The following is an 18,006-nucleotide window of genomic DNA, read 5'->3' on the forward strand; positions in this document are numbered from 1 at the left end:
AAATCCTCTAAATATTAATATGAGATTTTGCTCAGATTAAGTGAAAGAAAAAAGTGACTTCTGGGAAGCATTTTTGCTTGATGTTCATGAAAATGTGTTCCCTAAGAACGAAAAGGACTATGAGGTAGAAAATGTGACTGTTAACATGGAAAAAATGTCAGGAAAACCCTCCCATGACAGAAAATACCTCCTGACACTACAAGAGAAAAATATGGGATGAACAGAATGTGGTGAATTGCAAAACTGGCCACAAATTTTTCTACCCCAGTATCCACAGTGCTTTGCAATGGGACATTGCTCTTCCCATCAAGACCAGGAGATTGTGGGAATCTAATGCACAGCATGGTGAGTACAGTTAACAATACTATATTCTACACTTGAAAGTTGCTAAAAGAGTGGATCTTAAAAGTCCTTATCTCTCACACACACACACACACACACACACACACACACACACACAAATGGTAACTGTATAAGATAATAGATATGTTAACTAACCTAATTGTGGTCATCATTCCTCAATATACACATATATTAAATCATCACATCGTCACCTTAAACTTACAAAATGCTACATATCAATCATATCTCAATTAAGCTGGGGGAGGGGAGAAAGAGGTCTGCTTTTTCATCACCTTGTATCTGGGCTTGGCCACAGACGTTCATTGAGCCAACGGACATTGGCAGATGTAATATAAGCAGAGACCTGAGAAACACTTCTTCTCTGTAGTTTGCTTCTTGCTGATCCTAAAACCTTGAGATAGCATGTAAATGAACCCAAGCTAACCGACTAGAAGATGAAAAGCCAAACAGAGAAAATCATGGCTCTCTGGCTTATCACCTGCCAACCACCAAACATGTGAGTGAGGCCCACCAGCTGACCAGAGTTGCATGCCTCAGTTTCTTTATCTGTAAAATAAAGCTAATTTTGTAAGAGTTTATTGAGTCGGGTATAATAATGTATTTATAACTATACCAAGCATAATGAACATTACCAAATGTTATTATTTTAGGGAAAAATTGAGAAAGACATTGAAATGGACCAATTACCAAGTGTAATCCCATATAGCACGCCCATCCAGGTTATATCAACCTTTCATTGTCATTGAGCTACTTCACAACTCTGTAGAAAATGGGGAATAATGTAAATTATCCTTGTCCATAAAAATGCAAAATAATTGTATCTAGTGGAATATAATTGATTATTGCCTCATAGATAGACCTATCTTGATTCTATTGGTAAATCTATTCCAGCATTCCTTATTTGCCTGTATAATATGTGGTTCTTCAAATTTCCATTGGAAACAACCATAGCATCTTACTGGTTTTCTAACTAATGAGTTAAATAAAATCTTTGATACATGTTCATTGTATGTTTGTATGTGAGTCAAAATTCCCCATTTTAAAGTATCTTTTAACACTATAATTATAGTGTTTAAAAAAAAACTCTTGTGAGTCAAAAATATTGTGCCCACTTTCTTTTATATAAGAAAAAACCACAAAGGTATTCTCACACATGCAAGGGCACAGGTATACATATAAAATATAGAACACACACACCTTCATTTTAAAAAGTGCTTGAAGAAATCAGCATACTGAAACATAAATCAACATTAAGAAATTTGGAACAGGAGAGCACTGAAGTTAAACATTGAAATTCCTTAAATATAAGTCATATAAATATATATGGCTAGAGGTTACAGAAATAGGAAAAACATGGTTTGAAAACAACACAATAGTTTTAAAATAAATTAAACTACAATAATCTAGGGAGGATTCTGGGGAAATGTGGTGAAAATATAACATTCTGACACCCTACCATGCCCAATTCCCTTCTTTTATTTTTTAAGATATTTTTAAGTAATCTCTACACCCAACGTGGGGTTCGAACCCACAACTCCAAGATCAAGGGTCACTTGCTCTACCAACTGAGCCAGCCAGGCACTCTACCCCACCCCCAATTCCCTTACGTAGATGAGGAAATCCTATTCCATAACCACCTTGCCATACAGAAGGGTTTCCCCTACATACCTGAAAAAGTTTCTGCAAATAAAGCGCAGTGGTGAGGAGGGTGGAGAGCCTACCTGTCGTGTTCTCCCCCAATACTCACAAACAGAATTTTCCCTTCTGGCAGCTCCTTTCTGCAGACCCTCCCACTGGGCCACATCAATGATCTGCCTATGTAAAGGGATCTAAAAGGGGACAGATAATCTTGTGACTATGTACACTTAAAACTAATTACCTTTGCTCTGATTTGCCAGTTTTTGTAAGTATAACAACACTAAGAAACTGTAAGGACTACCACTATCTTTACCCAAAATGTTTTGTTAGGAAGAGGATCTGTAGAAAGTGTATTTTACTATTCAAAACTTGTAATTCAAAATGAATTACCATGATTCTGACTTAGCAATAGCTGAGCACTTACAAACTCATAAATAAGTGTAGGGGCCAAAATTTGCTATCCCAACATATGCCTCTTTGGCATGTGGATTATTTTAGTTTTATTATTTAAAAAAATTTTTTAATGTTTATTTATTTTTGAGAGAGACAGAGCACAAGTGGGGGAGGAGCAGAGAGAGAAAGAGGGAGACACAGAATCTGAAGCAGGCTCCAGGCTCCGAGCTGTCAGCACAGAGTCCCACGTGTGGCTCGAACCCACACGTGGTGAGATCGTGACCTGAGCCAAAGTTCAATGCTTAACTGACTGAGCCACCCAGGTGCCACCTAGGTTGGTTATTTTTAAAAAACAGAAGACTCAAGGAGTTTTTCTTTTTTGCCTCCCTTGTAACCACCTAAAAGAATTTAGATAGAGGACCTATTCCAGGAAGGGAGATATCACTATAGATACCTATAGTGTAACATGAAGTAGGTATGCTAGACAGGGAGGAAACTAGCAATACCCCTTTGACCTAAATTGTCTCTATGTCCCATTGTTTCTGTATGGCCCAACAAACATATTTACCCAACATTTACTCTTTCTATTCTTTTTGTGAATTGCATTCCTTCCCTTCAAGCCTCAGGCCCCTACCCTCTTCTCCTTAATCCATAATGACATATATACCTCATTTCTCCTTTCTTTGTAATCTCATTTTTATGTGGTTTCCCTCATATATACGTAATTAAATTTCATTTTTCCTATTAAACTATCTCATGTCAATTTAATTCTTAGATCAGCTAAAAGAACTTGAAGTGTAGAAGAAAAATTTTCCTCTCCAACATAAGCCACACCATCTGTCACAAGACTATTTGTTGAATGAAAGGTAATCACAAGAATGTTTATTGAATGAAAGGTAAATAGCCACAGAGCCTTTTGTTGATATCTTGACAAATGAAATAATTAGTATAACAGTGACTTATTAGTCCTCCTACAGGAAAGTGTGCTAAGAAACTATAAAAAATTTATATCACATATGCCAATATTTTCTACTTAAAAAAAGATATAGCACACTTAAATGTATAATTCCTGAAAAGAATTAATAAATATAATTCTGACTTACATGAGTACAACTTCTTTTTTTTTTTTTCAGTTTATTTATTTACTTTGAGAGACAGAAAGAGTGAGTGGGGGAGGGGCAGAGAGAGAGAATCCCAGCAGGCTCCGCACTGTCAGTGCAGAGCCCAATGCAGGGCTGGAACTCACCAACTGTGAGATCATGACCCAAGACAAAATCAAAAGTCAGATACTTAACCGACTGAGCCACCCAGGTGCTCCACATGGGTACAACTTCTAAGAAACCTCAGGGAATATATCATCCTCAACCAGAATATTTGCTTTTTGGAAAGAAAGATAGATCTTTCCCCCAAAAGACCAAATTACTATATTTTATGAAAAGTCAGCTAAATGCTAACCAGATATTAAGGCTTCTAAATGTTTACATCCTTCTAGACCAAATGTTCCCCCATTTTTGTCTTAAAGGGGCAGATAGTAAATAGTTTTGCCTTGCAAAAATATGGTCTCTGTCACAACTATTCATAGTTGTGCAAAAGGCTGCCAATATGTCAACAAATGGATATGGCTGGGGTCCAATTAAATGTATTTACAAAAACAGGCAGAGAGCCAGATTTAGCCGTAGGCCATAATTTGCTGGCCTTTCCTCTAGAACTCAGTTACTGCAAAATAAAGTGTGAGAGGGGCAGGAAACATCCCCGACCCTATTTTCCCACACGAATCAGAGTTCAGCCTTCTTGTTTTCAAGAACTGCTTTCTAAATAGCACCTCAGGCAAGCAGACAAGGATCTCTCCTTTGTCTTCCTTGTTCGTATTCCTGATTGTTCCACAGACTCAGCGGAAGAAGTGAAGATGCAGAGGACATTTTCAGAGAAATCTTCTGCAATATGTGACTCAATCTCACTTCAAAGGGATCCTCTTCTGGCCCAGAAAGTCATTTTAAACTGAAGCACCACTTCTTATCCCAAAGGAAATCAAGTACCAGAGGGTCTTATCCTGCCATCTTGTGGCAGATTGGAGTATGGAAAGGGAAATGGTTGCACAGGTGGAATGCCTACTTTGTAACAGGCACTCTACTCTGTTCATGTGCTGGATGCAGGAGCTATATAGGCAGCCAAAAAAGCCACAATCCGTTGTCCTCAAGGAGCTTACAATCTATAGGACAGGAGGCATTAATCAAAAAAAATTCGTACAAACACATGTAAAGTGGTCTGAAGGAGCTTACATGATCTGAAAATGAATATAAGGGACTCAACCTGGACACGGAAGGTGGAGAAAGCTTCCCTGAAGATGAGATGATTAACATGAGGCCTGGATATGGGCAGGGATGTTTCAGGTGAGAAACTGAGGGAAGTTAATTTCAGAGAAAGGGATCAGTGGCCATAAAAACTCTGCAGCAGGAGGAAAGCAAGGGGGGGCTCTGGCATGACATAAGGCCAGGGAGGTAAAGACAGGATTGTGCAGAGCCTCAGAAACCAGGAAAATAAGGGAGTTTTCTTTATCGTATAAGCAGAGTGAAACCATAAGATGGTTTAAAGCAAGGAGGAGAGACAAAATCAGATCTACATTTCAAAAAGACTGAACTGTGTATCAGTCAGGGTCCAGTCAGGACACAGAAACTACACAGTAATTTGAACAGGGAAAGTTTAAATCAAGAATTACTAACTCTTTAACAGGAGATTGAAGTAATGAGGGACTGGTCTACAAGATAGAAGCAAAATTCTAAAAAAATGTACACATATCACATATAAGGAGCAGCCACTCCCCAAGAAAAGGCCTCCCACTCCCAGGGCTGAGACCCAGACCTTATTGGAGAGGAAACCTCCATGGCCCCCTGGTTGGCAGAGAAGTCACAGTGTTGCAACTTGCTGCAAATGCCCCCTCTAGGGTGCCAGGGGAAGCCCTTCAAAGGGAGGTAACCCTCTGGAGGCACTCCACTAGGAAACCACGTTAAGGGGAGCATCCACAATAAGTTTCTGACTGCTGGGTGCTGCTGGCCACAGTGCACTGCAGAAGCTGGGCACTGAAAATCCATGCACACTGCAGGAGCCTGCATGGAGCAGTACGTCCCAACTAGGAAAGAAAACCCCTTCCTCCTCCAGTGTCTCTCCAGTGCCCTCTACTGACAAAGGTTAGCATTGTGCCTTCTGGCAAAGGAAAATTATTTAAAGGCCCCAGCAGAGCAGGCAGTTTGAAGCCAGCACCCATCTTGTTAGTGTGGATGAAAAAACACAAGAGGTTATATCGTCCCCAGGCATGGCCAGAAAGGACACAGACCCAGGCCCAAGAGACATACAAGTAGTTGGTAGAGTGCTGACAGGCAGCTAATCAGCACTATCCTGAACACATAAGCACCGGATGCACCTAATGAAATCTCAAACAGAATATTTTTCAGAGTCCAAGTCTCTTGAGACAGAACAGGCCTCCGTGGGACTGGAAGTAACTAAGTAACATCTATTAACATGACTCTATGGGACCTTCAATCAACAACATCCACCTTCTCAGGAGACCCCTGCCTCAAATTTTGCCCTTAAAAATCCTCACTTCTGGGGCACCTGGGTGGCTCAGTCAGTTGAGCTTCTGACTTTGGCTCAGGCACTGATCTCACAGATTGTGAGTTTGAGCCCCATGTTGGGCTCTCTGCTATCAGGGTGGAGCCTGCTTCAGATCCTCTGCCCCCCTTTCTATCAAAAAATATTTTTTTAAAAGAAGGAAAAAAAACCCCTCACTTGTAAGCCACTGGGGAGTTCAGGACTTTGATCATTAATTCCTCATTCTCCACACCAATAAATAGCCTATCTTTCTTCACTCCAAAAGCTCGGTGTCAGTCTTTTATTGGCTCGCTGTTCATGGAGCTGACAAACTCTCATTTGGTTCAGTTTCAAATGTACAATGGATTTGAAGCTGAGATTGGTCTCTATGTGGAGAGCCTCCTGAGAGAGGAGCAAATAGGCCAGTTAGGAGATACTAAGTAGTCCAGGAGAGAGAGGAGAACATGATATTAACCTATAAGGTGCTGGACAGTATACATTAGTAAGTTCCACCGTGGATTACAGAAAAGACACCAAATAGCATGGTTTATGTCACTGTGCTCACTGGATTAGCATACATGCTGCCTTGGAAGGCGTAGCTAAGAAAGCAAAGAGGGTCAGCTGTCATGGGTCCTTAGATAAGAAATTGATAGCATCAGCTGCACTGAAGCACAGGAGAGCTTCATAAGGCACAGGAGTGGTATTGCTCCCAAGAGACATTAACTACACACCAGGTGCAATCAAAATTACATCTAATCCATGCAAACACTACCACAGTCAGGCTTGCAAAAGCAGGCCCTTGGGTCTAAAAAGTTACTAGAGAAAAATGAGCATAATTTGTAACAAAACATCATTCCTATTTTTAAAAAGCTTTTAAATGAATGACTTTTTTTTTTTTTTTTTTTTTTTTTTTAACAGCCAGCAAGTCTGGCCTTCATACAGGCTTTCAATTCACCCACTGTCTCAAGATCATCAGGGGGGCAGGGTCCAGGTGAAGGGGGTAAAGTGCCATAGCTTATCTGTAAGGAGTCATCCCTCATTCCTCCAAAGCATTAATATCACCAGCTGGTAGATCTTGAATACTGCCTGAGAAGCCAGGGTTTGAAGTAAATTTGTCAACAACCAAAATTTACTAAACACAAAAACAAACAGAAGTTATAATGGCTCCTTCTGCGTAGTGGAACTAAGGGTGGGGAGAGGAGGGGGGCAGTGATTTTTTTAAATACACCCTTTTATGTGGTTTGATATTCTTTTAACCAGCCCTGAAATAAAGGTGGAGAGAAGCATTCAAATGAGTAAAGTCATTATATCATTACAACACTGGACTGGAATTTTAATTACTCAAAGATTACTCTTGGGTCTGAAAGTGATTCAAGGACTTTTTATTATCTGAGAGTGGCTGAAAAAGATATAGGACACGGCTGAGATGCTCTGTGGGGAAAGAACACAGTGTCCCTCTGCTAGCACTTCTTTGATTTCAGCTCTCTCAATATAAAGGCATCCACAGCAAGTGCGCCAAAAAAAGAACTGTTTAGAATTGAGCTCTGCTATTAAGGAGGGCCCTTGTTGTGATCAGCACGGGGTGTTGTATTTAAGTGATAACGAATCACTAAATTCTACACATGAAACTAAAACGAGTGTTATGCTGTATGTTAACCAGAATTTAAATTAAAACTTGGGAGAAAAAAAAAAGAAAGAATTGAGCTCTGCTTGTTCAGTGGAACTAAGATTTGGACAAGTCTGAATCTAGGCTTGGTTTCTGAGATAGAGTTGAACAAGCTCCTTTATTCCATGAAAGTTTTCCTTGCTTCTGCAGACGGAGTGTGATAATGCTGTCTCATCAAAACAAAACTCTTGTTTTGGTGGCATTAATCAATATATAAAAATCTCTGGAGGCACGAATCAGTAGTGAAACAGATCATCCTGGTGGTTGAGTTTGCAAAGGAGGACTTGGCTAAAAACCTTGAATCCATCATCATGCCCATAAAGAAGATATAAAAGGGTAAGGATACAGTTTGGAAGAGGAGTTGGAGGATGTCTTCGGAGAACGCTGCTGATCTTCCAACCAAAGGTGGTGGGTATGAGAGGCCTGCCTCTAACTTCAAGGTTAGACCACCCCAGGATCCGCCAGCAAGCCTGCAGTGAGGAGCCACAGTGGACTGCCGTCTGACTCCCATCTAGGAAATATGGAAAATAATGGTGCCTTCCAGGTGTGGCAAATTATCAGGGCTGATTCTTTTATTTGTGGAGCACTTTCAGAGATTCCTCCTGCAAAGCCTCTCCTCCAGCAAGCCACTCAACATCTGCATCTAGCAGTACAACTGCAGCCCCCTCTGCTGAGGTCCCCTCACCTTGGAGAAAGGCCCTTTAGGAGAGTTCCTCTCCAAGTGACCACCACGCCAGCTCCCTACCACAGACCCACCTCGCACAGACAGAACTCATTCATTATTGCCCTCCTCTCATAACTGCAACTTGTTCCTAAATCTAATTCCACCCATGGGAAAGTAACGGCATTTGCTCCACCTCCAAAGCTTTGAAGTAAAAGCCTGGCTGCCAGCCATAATTAACGGTTCAAGAAAAAAATATTAGTACTTAGACCATAAACAGACCAACACACACACTCTAAATTTCTGGGTTGCATGGGTGGGACCGCAAAATATTCCACCACATGTACATAACTATATTTTAAATGATGAATTGCCTATTGGTAGACGGTTAGATCGCCATCAATTTTTTTATTAACACAATTCCTACAAATCAAACTGCGGGGTCACGTGGGGCTCCAGTCAGGCGCACCACCCAGATTCTGACTCTCCAGAGACAAACGCCAGGTCCCTGCGGCCTCGGCACTGCGCACTCTCCGTCGCTCCCGCAACGCGCATGCGTCACTCAGTCCCGTTTTCTGCAACCATCTTTCCGGGTCGTGTTGCCCTCTTCGGAAAATACAGTCTTTCCTCCTTGTGGAAGTTGCCTCAAGATAGCTAAGGGTGGCTTCCGGAATAAACTCCATCCTAGAGAGCACGCCCCTCCACGAATCACCTGCCCCAAAGCGTGTGCTTACCGGCCTGCTTGGGGGACTGGGCGGCGCTCCAAGGAGGCAGGAAGCCTATCAGAACCGAGGACCCGCCCCCTTCGCACCACCTGCTCCAGACTGGTAGGGTGGTATTCTTGAAGATTTGTTGTGAGGGTTAAATTATTAAAACTTCCTGATGCTTAAAGAGCATAGATAATTTGTAGCTACTATTAACTGCCTCCATGTCTACTCATTTTCCTTCCGGTGTTAGTAGTAATTTGGCTTCACTTCGCCAAGATTAATCTTGTGTGTTCAATCATGTATCACTTTCTCAAGAACTTATTAGTTCTCATTCCTATGGCTTCCACTTTATACTTTTCTAACTGGACTTTCTCCTTCAGCCCATCTCCGGAATCATTTACACACAAATATCCTCCTGTTGTCTTGGATCCTCAATGCTATCTCGTTCTTCCTAACTCATGAAAACTGTAAAAAGGTTACCACATCCATTTCTTCATCCCCCCCCCCCCACCCCATTTACTTCACTGGAATCTGGCTCCACTAAAACTATCCCCAGCAAGTGACATTAGATCTAGTGAACGAACACTTACATGCTATACTGTCTACACCTGACACATCTATGCCTGTAATCCCTGTAAACCCCTCTGCACACCCACTGGTATGCTCACACTCATCTTCCTACCTCTCTGATCACTCTTTATCTGCCACAAGTTTGTCTCATTTGTCCTGTCTCCCTCTGTTGGTTCCCAGGCCACCCTAGTCCTGTTTCTTTCACTCTCCGTTCATAGGCAAGCTTTTTCATGTCGTTTTGGAGTGCCAGTGACCCCAAGTCTACATACACCTCTAGCCTAGACCTTTCTTCTGAGCTTCAGACTCTTGGTTATCCCACAGGAACGTCGGACTTAACACCTCTACAACTTACCTTTTCCAGCAAACCTGCTTCAGTTCCTGTACATTATCACCTTCCTGTGCTCATCTCAGTGGATGGCATCATGTGCTGTCTCAAAACAGAAATTGAGGAGCTACCTTAGGATCCTCCCTCTCCCTCGCCCACAGTTCTCAGTCTGTTCCCTGGGAAACAGACTCTTGAGACTTGTGTGCAGGTGGTTTATTGGGGGGAGAGGGAGGAGACAAGCTCTCAGGAACAGCTTGTGAGGCCTGAGGGAGGAAAGGTGACGTGGGAGGGGGTTGAACAGTTGATGCAGTTCAAACAGTGACCTCAGTCAATCCTACCACGACCTGGAATGGCCCTTCACTGAGGCAGTGAGTGGAGCATATGCCCCCCAATTAACCTGTCACTGCAAGTGACCTGCTTTCAGAAAGGGGTGTGACCTTAGGTAAGGTGGCTCTCTTTCCTGTGGGCAATTCCTATAGAGGGTCTAGGATGAGAAGCATTGGCCATCAAAACTCCTAGCATGTGGGGCACCTGGGTGGTTCAGTCTTAAGCGTTTGGCTCTTGGTTTTGGTTCAAGTCATGATCTCACCATTCATGGGATTGAGCCCCGCGTCGGGCTCTGCACTGACAGCACGGAGCCTGCTTGGGATTCTGTCTCTCTCCCTCTCTCAGACCCTCCCTCACTCACATGCACATGGGTGTGCTTTCTCTCTCTCAAAAGTAAACATTTTTTAAAAAACTCTCAGCATCTGGAGGGATGAGTAGTCTACAAGAGGAAAACTGGGCATCACACCACAGTACCCACTACATCCCCATACTCCATTAGTTACCAGGTGTTTTACTGATTTCTATATTTTAATTTAAAATAAGATCCCTCATCCTTCAGACTAGTCTCTTCACTATTCAAAAAATATCTGAGTCTAAATTTTTTTAATTAAAAAAAATTTTTTTAACGTTTAATTTTGAGAGACAGAGCGTGAGCAAGGGAGGAGCAGAAAGGGAGACACAGAATCCGAAGCAGGCTCCAGGCTCTAAGCTGTCAGCACAGAGCCCATCGCGGGGCTTGAACTCACAGACTGTGAGATCATGACCTGAGCCAAAGTTGGATGCTTAACCAACTGAACCACCCAGGCTCCCCCCAAAAATAGGAGTCTAAATGCACCAAGCACTGTGGCAGGAACAAAGTAATGGGTGAAATAGACATCGTTCTTGCTTCCAAGATACTTACAGTCTAGTTGGGAAGTGAATAATCATCCAAATATATACTTTAAAACTATGGTAAGTGTTCTGAAGGAAAATTAAAAGTGCAGAATGCTATGAGATCTTACCAAGAAGGGAGGCTTGCCCAGCAGAGTGAGGGTGGGGGTGGGGTGGGGGTAGAGGCAGGGAAAGTTTCCCCACAGAAGTGTCAGAGACAAGGGGCGCCTCGGTGGCTCAATCTGTTAAGCGTCTGACTTCAGCTCAGGTCATGATTTCACAGTTTGTGACTTCAAGCCCTGCATTGGGCTCTGTGCCAACAGCTCAGAGCCTGGAGCCTGCTTCAGATTCTGTGTCTCCTTCTCTCTCTGCCCCTCCCTGCTCACACTCTGTATCTCTCTGTCTCTCAAAAATAAATAAACATTAAAATAAAAAAAATTTTTTTTACGTGTCAAAGATGAGTGGGCATTAACTAGGTGTGAGCTTGGTTGTGAGGCTGGGGTGGGAGTAGAACAGTGTGGACAAGGTAACAAAATTGCAAAGTCTTGTGACAGATGGAACAAGGAGCTGGAGGACCCAAAAGGCCAGCAAATCTGGAATGCAGAAACTGAGAGGGAGGAGCAGTAAGAGACGAAAATGAAGAGGCAGGCAGGAGCCAGGTGATGCAGAGCTAAACATTTGGGTCTTTTTTCCTAAAAGTAATGAAAGCCACTAAACAGTTTTAATCTCTGTCAGGCATAAATGATATACCTCAAACAGAATATTCAACTACCTCAATCGATGTAAATAAAATGGATCATATAAATATACAAAATGGCTAAAACCTAAATTCTGTTAATGCTAAGTGGTGGGGGCAAAATATATCTATATATTCAAAGCAGGTGGTATTACTACAACAACCTGCTTCTCTACCTCTAATGCCTACCTGTGGTTCCTGTGAACAGTAACACTTAGCTCTTATTGACTGTATACTAAATGCTAGTGTGTTAAGTGCTTTGCATAAATTAAATGATTTAATAAAACATCTTTGCAAATTGGGCACCATTTCGACACTGAGATACAGAGAGTGCAACCTGTAAAAGTTCTCGCAGGCAGTAAATGGCAGAATAAGACATGAAGCCAGACGTCCAATTATAAAGCTAAAGCTTGAACTAATACACCGAAATATCCCGCCTAAGCTTCGGTAACACCCAATCTCACCTGACTTGGGTTTTTTCACACTGTCTTGGACTTTCTCCCATCGTGCCCAACTCATGAGATCACACCTGTTTTGTAAATTGATTGTCAACCAAACTCCATACAATAAACCACAGGCCACCCCTAGAACCAGAGCATTGATTCCATTGGTTCTGGCTCATTCTCTCCTCACCAGCCCAAGATTTTGATGTCCCAGTCATCTGGTAGCTAAACCCAACAGTTTTTTAAAAATATTTGCTAGAAAAATACAAACTTACCTGAATATGAGCCAAAGAGAAACAAGGAGGCAAATCAGTCTTCTCCTAATAATTGTTTTATTATCCTGCTTTTGATTTTCTACCCTCTATTCCTAATCAGGAGCTAGGATGTTCCAAATTGTAGGTTTATAAAGTTAGGAAAGTACCCACTAGATGTCAGCCTTGAGCTGCAATGGGGTTTACTGGGACGTGGCCAGGGAGGTAAGCTGTTATGGAGAGAGCAAGAAATGGAAAAAAAAGGTTTAGAGTTTGGGGGATTTCTTTTGTACTGTAAACTAAGACTGGAATTGTAGTTAGCTCTTTGTACCAACACAGTAGTTTGATTTCTCAACAAGTATAATTAGGCCAATACATTAGATGATGTCACTTCTCTGCTCAACAATCTCCAATATGTTCCCTTCTCATTCAGAGTAAAAACTGAACTCCTTACCACAGCCTATTAATACCCCACTCTACCATCCCCATTCTCACCCACTTCAGCCACACTCTCCCCTGAACACACCTGGACACTGTGGCCATCTTCTCAAGAGAGGTCCTCCTGGACACCTTTTTAAAATGGCACCCAGCCTGCACCACACCACCCATATTGACTTATTTTTCGTCTAATACTTATCACCACCTGACACACTACATTTACTTACTGTCAGTGTCTCTCTGGGACAGACTTCCAAGAGTCATTTGTTTTCATTCAGTGAATGCTTATTAAAAACCTAATATAAAGAAGGCACTGAATTATGGGAAGTATGAGAGACATTATCTTATTGATGAGAAGCACAGTCTCTTGCTCTTAACTCATATAACATCTCAGAGAGAATGCATGCACAATATTTTAAAAGGTTTTACAAAAAGAACTATTTGACAATCATGGCTGCCCACTGTGGAAAACTATGGGAACAACAAAAACGTGATGCATGCATTCACCTCCAGGCCTATTTACTACCCTGCCTCCAAATAGAAGATTGTTCAATTCTTAAACCCTCCTTGGAAGATGTTTTCTGCAGAGTAGGAGCCTTTCTTCGTGGGTAACCCATTCCCATCCCCTGCATTTGAAACCCATTTATTTTGGTTTGTCCTCAATGCAAATGAAAACCACCCAGTTACCTTTCTCCAGATTATTCAATATGCACTATTTAAAGGTGTTCTTTGCTTTGATCTTTAATTCGAAGCTGGGTTGTATTTTTGCCCAGAAGACTCAATTAAGTTTCATTATCTCCATGTCCATTCTCCCATTCCTATACCTCATACCCCTGGGGAAAAAATAACCATTGTCCTTTCTGCGAAAGAAAAACAAAAAGTGAAAGTCAAGAAAAATAATCCACCATATGCATATGGCCTGGGTTCCACCAAACTACTAGGAGTAAATTCAGGCTCCTCTGGACCCAAATCAATTATTTAGCCTCTTTCCAACCCCTCCACCCTCACAGACACTGTCATTCTAATGGAAGGAAGGAAGGAAGGAAGGAAGGAAGGAAGGAAGGAAGGAAGGAAGGAAGGAAGGAAGGAAGGAAATAAATAAGGGAGGGGGGAGGGAGATGTTTGAGCAGATTATCACTAGAAGATGATTTTTTAAGAATATGGAAGAATGACTAGTAAATTTTAAACAGCTTTACTCTCCAACACAGATTTGTCTGTAATGCTGCTGATGTTTAATATAAGAACATGTATGAGTTCCAATAGAGAACATTTTGGTGCACTTTCCTTGGATCTACAACCTATGACCTATTTGGATATTTTCTCTCCTTTTAAAGAAAATTTAGTCCTATTTCTTTAAAGTAGAGAAGCATATGACTGTTTCCCTCTGAAATCTTTTCCGTTGCTTTGAAGTACAGCCAAACATATCCCATGCATAATCCTGTTATTTCTTCTCCTTATGGAAACATTCCAAATAAATGTGGCCACTTGAAAGGTGTTAATACAATTAAAATGACAAACTCATTTCAATGGATTTTATTTTACTTTAAAACAAGATATTTACATCACCAGTTTGTTGAGAATTTAAAGCTTATTTAGATAAAAGGCCTAATGAGACTCTGCTAAGTTATGAATATTATTAGCCCTTAAGATTTTAAGGATAATTTGGCTGCTTTATAACATTATGCTGTAGACAAACTTCAGCCAGGAGTTGGACTCACAGCAAGAAATTGAACCAAACTCCCCAGACTGTGGTGCTCATTGTAGTTCTAAATCTAAGCTTAGGACAATATTTATTGTCTCTCCTATTTTAAAGTGAATTATATCAGGAAGGTTTGGAAACTAGCCAATGTTTGAGGGTAGGGAATTTCTGCTCTCACAAAGGTAATGGTCAGACCGATCAGAACAAATTGTTCTTGAGACAAGAGTCCAAGAATTGTTCGGAAAAATAGCTTAATTTACAAGTCAGCCACCTTCTTTACCCACCCCTTCCTTCAAAGTCCAACTGCCCCAATTTTCTCATAAAAATACACAATTTCACTCATCTGTACTTTATCTGACAACTGTGTTCCTCCAGCCCTCTCCTCCTGTGGGCTGGGTTCTATAATATCCTACCCTCCTATCCTCCACTTGGTTCTACCAAGGAGATGAGCACCTCAATTCAGTGTGTCCAAATTAGGCCTCCAAGGAGTAGTAACTACCTTCACTGGGCTGTTTAACTCTGCACATTAGGCCCCAATAGCACAAACCAGGCTGTGTGGCTCCTAGCCCAGGAGCTCCAATCTCTCTGCCTCCAGTCTCCTTGCTATCTGCTCACCTGAGGAGAGGTCTTCCATTTCCACTGCTCCCTCTGGGTAAGCATGTGAGGCAGGCTTGTGGGCTTCACTACTAGCTGATACAATGAACTCTGCTTCTACTCCACAAACCTTGCTGCTCTCTCCCACTGCCACTCTAGAGCAGGCAGGGAGACAGGAGAGCCTATCTCCTGTCTTAGGTCTAAGCCTATTTTCCAACAGAATTTACCAGATGTTCTACATTTGGGAGATTTACTGGACCTCTGCGCAGCCAGTAATAAAGATGGTCTCCATTTTGCTGGCAGTTCTTATATAAACTCTATCAGCCAGAACCTTGGAGAAAAGAAAATGGGTTGCCATCAAACCTCATCTTCAAACCCCTAATACATTTGTGATGCCCTAACTCAGATCTAACACCACAGACACCAGGGAATTAGAACCAAAGTACCCACAATGAGATTGAGGCTCATGCCACAACCATGGCAGCTGATAGGAGTAGCTACATAAAACTGGGCAATTGGCCTTGGTCAGTGTACCAAGTTATAGCAGCTTTCACTGTAATGTCAGCTGCTTTGACACTGGAGTGTCAATCACAGCTCTAGCTGGAATCTTCAGGTGCCAAACGATTGTAGAAAAAAAAAATACATTCTAAGAATCAGGAGTAGCTTTTCTTTGTAGCATACAATAAGCAAGCAGAAATCTGGCCTTAAGCAGATACAGGTGGGAGAGAAACTGTGTGTCCTTAAAACTAAAAGGTAATGCTACCTCTCAAGGACTTTGGAGTCCCAGTAGATAGGACAACATGCTTGCTAGAGCCAAGAAAGGATCCCTTCAAATCAGGCTTTTCTTCTTCAAGCATGGATGAGAACCGTAATGGGTAGATTAGGCAGACCTCTAGTGTGGGAACTTATGGAGTATGGGCATGGCTCTCCTTTGGTATACAGGCTATGTCAAGGGACTAGCAACCAAGGCTATCAGAGCAGAGAGTAAAAGGAGCAGCAGGCGAATGGAGTCTTAGAATCCCTGGACACAATATCATGTTTCCTGTCTCAATGAATGGCATAGCTTGCCCAAGCTCTAGCTATCATTTGCTCTCCATCACAACCCACATCCAAGTTTATCCCATTCATAATTCTGTTGATACTGTAGGTTAGGTGCTACTCTCCCATCTAGAAATATTCAAGGGTGCTAGAAACTTGTGTGTCTCTGCCCCTGGTATGCTAACAACAGCATCCTTTCATAAACATAAATCATGCACTCCATGGCTTAAGATTGATCAGTGGGTCTCTAATGGCCTTTGACATAAAACCCAAAACACTTCACACAACCTCTCTAGCTGAATCTTGCTTTGAATTCTGTTATTTAGCTGACTCTTCATTAGTCTTCAAATGGCAACTGAAATATCTTCTTTAGCTTTCTCTGGCAGCTCCTCACCAGCTTGTTAGATGCTCTTCCTCTATGCTCCCATCATTTTTTTTTTTTTTTACATCTGTGGATCCTATCACAATAATGTTGGGTTACCTAGCTCCTCCACCCAGGGAAAAGCTCAGTAAGTGGAGGAACCATGTCTTTCATGATATCTAATGATAGCTGCTAGCACATGGGAGGCTCTCCAAGTGCTAGTGACCCAAAGATGAATAAAATACATCTCCTGCCCTTGAGAAGCATAGTCTAGCCTAGAAGGCAGTTAAACAAATAAACTAGAACAAATTAACTAGAACAATGTGCTATGACAGATGTATCATCAAAATTCTATATAAGCAACTTCCATCCCTACAGTGCCATCATCTTATACATACCACTAGTCACACTGCTGAAATTTTGCTTGACTGTCTCCCAGAATGCTGTAAGCCCAAGATAAGGGTTGGGAAAGGGGAGGGGAAGGAGAGACACAGACTGTATCCTATTCATCTTTGAATCCTCAGTGCCTCACACAGAAGAAGCTGGCATATAAAGGTGCTGTATATATTGAATATACGGAGAAATTAATCATACCTTTCCTAGGGGGTGGGAGGTGACCAAAGCAAGCTAAAGTGAGAAAATCGACACTATCATTGAACCTGAAAGTCATCTCCCAGAATGGAAGACAAATGACATGAGCAAAGGCATCAAGAGGCAGAGCCGGGGGGGGGGGGGGGGGGGGGGGGGCGGGGAAACAAGCACAGCTGATTTTAGGAAGATGCCCAAAGTAAATTCAAAGCCTGAGTATATTCTGCCACTCCGCTCCATCCTCTCAGGGATCCTTGGATGTCCTAAGAGACTCACAGTGAAGAGATACTTACCCTAGGTCCCCTATTCACTTATGAAATACACTGAAGAATTCTGACCTCACATCACATAACTCAGAGGTAGTCAGTCACAAGAATGGCACACAAAATTCAGCATTTTTCATTCACTACAGACCAGGTACTAGCATGCCCAAAATTCAAATAGAACTGAGACCATAGTTGTCATTCCCCATAGTCTTGTCTCAAATATGCCAAAACAACTTATTTTGGTAATGTAAGCTGTAACTTTTTTAGTAGGGTTCAATAAAAGGAGCTATAGAAAACATGTATCAAAAGAGAAAAAGGCCTAGTAATTTCACGTAATGGACAGTTACGTGAACAGTTAACAATGGTTCTGTGAAATTATTTTATGTAACATAACCCATGCTCTTTAGCTGGCGGAGTGACAGTGAACTTCAGGCTTTGTTCTAAACCAAACCCTTAAATGTGCATCAATGGCAAAGAATGAAGTCAA

At 41.8% G+C, this 18,006-nt stretch overlaps 1 long non-coding RNA gene across 1 annotated transcript; it reads right to left on the reverse strand.

The window, feature by feature from the left end:
• Positions 1–7,346: 7,346 nt before the first annotated feature.
• LOC113593702 (uncharacterized) lies at positions 7,347–11,966 on the reverse strand. Its single transcript, XR_003414009.2, has 2 exons — positions 9,936–11,966; positions 7,347–8,156 (listed from the first exon to the last, which is right to left on the reverse strand). It is a non-coding gene; the product is annotated as an uncharacterized LOC113593702 (long non-coding RNA).
• Positions 11,967–18,006: the final 6,040 nt, after the last annotated feature.

This window comes from Acinonyx jubatus, chromosome D4, assembly GCF_027475565.1.
Source record: "Acinonyx jubatus isolate Ajub_Pintada_27869175 chromosome D4, VMU_Ajub_asm_v1.0, whole genome shotgun sequence".
NCBI lineage: Eukaryota > Metazoa > Chordata > Mammalia > Carnivora > Felidae > Acinonyx > Acinonyx jubatus.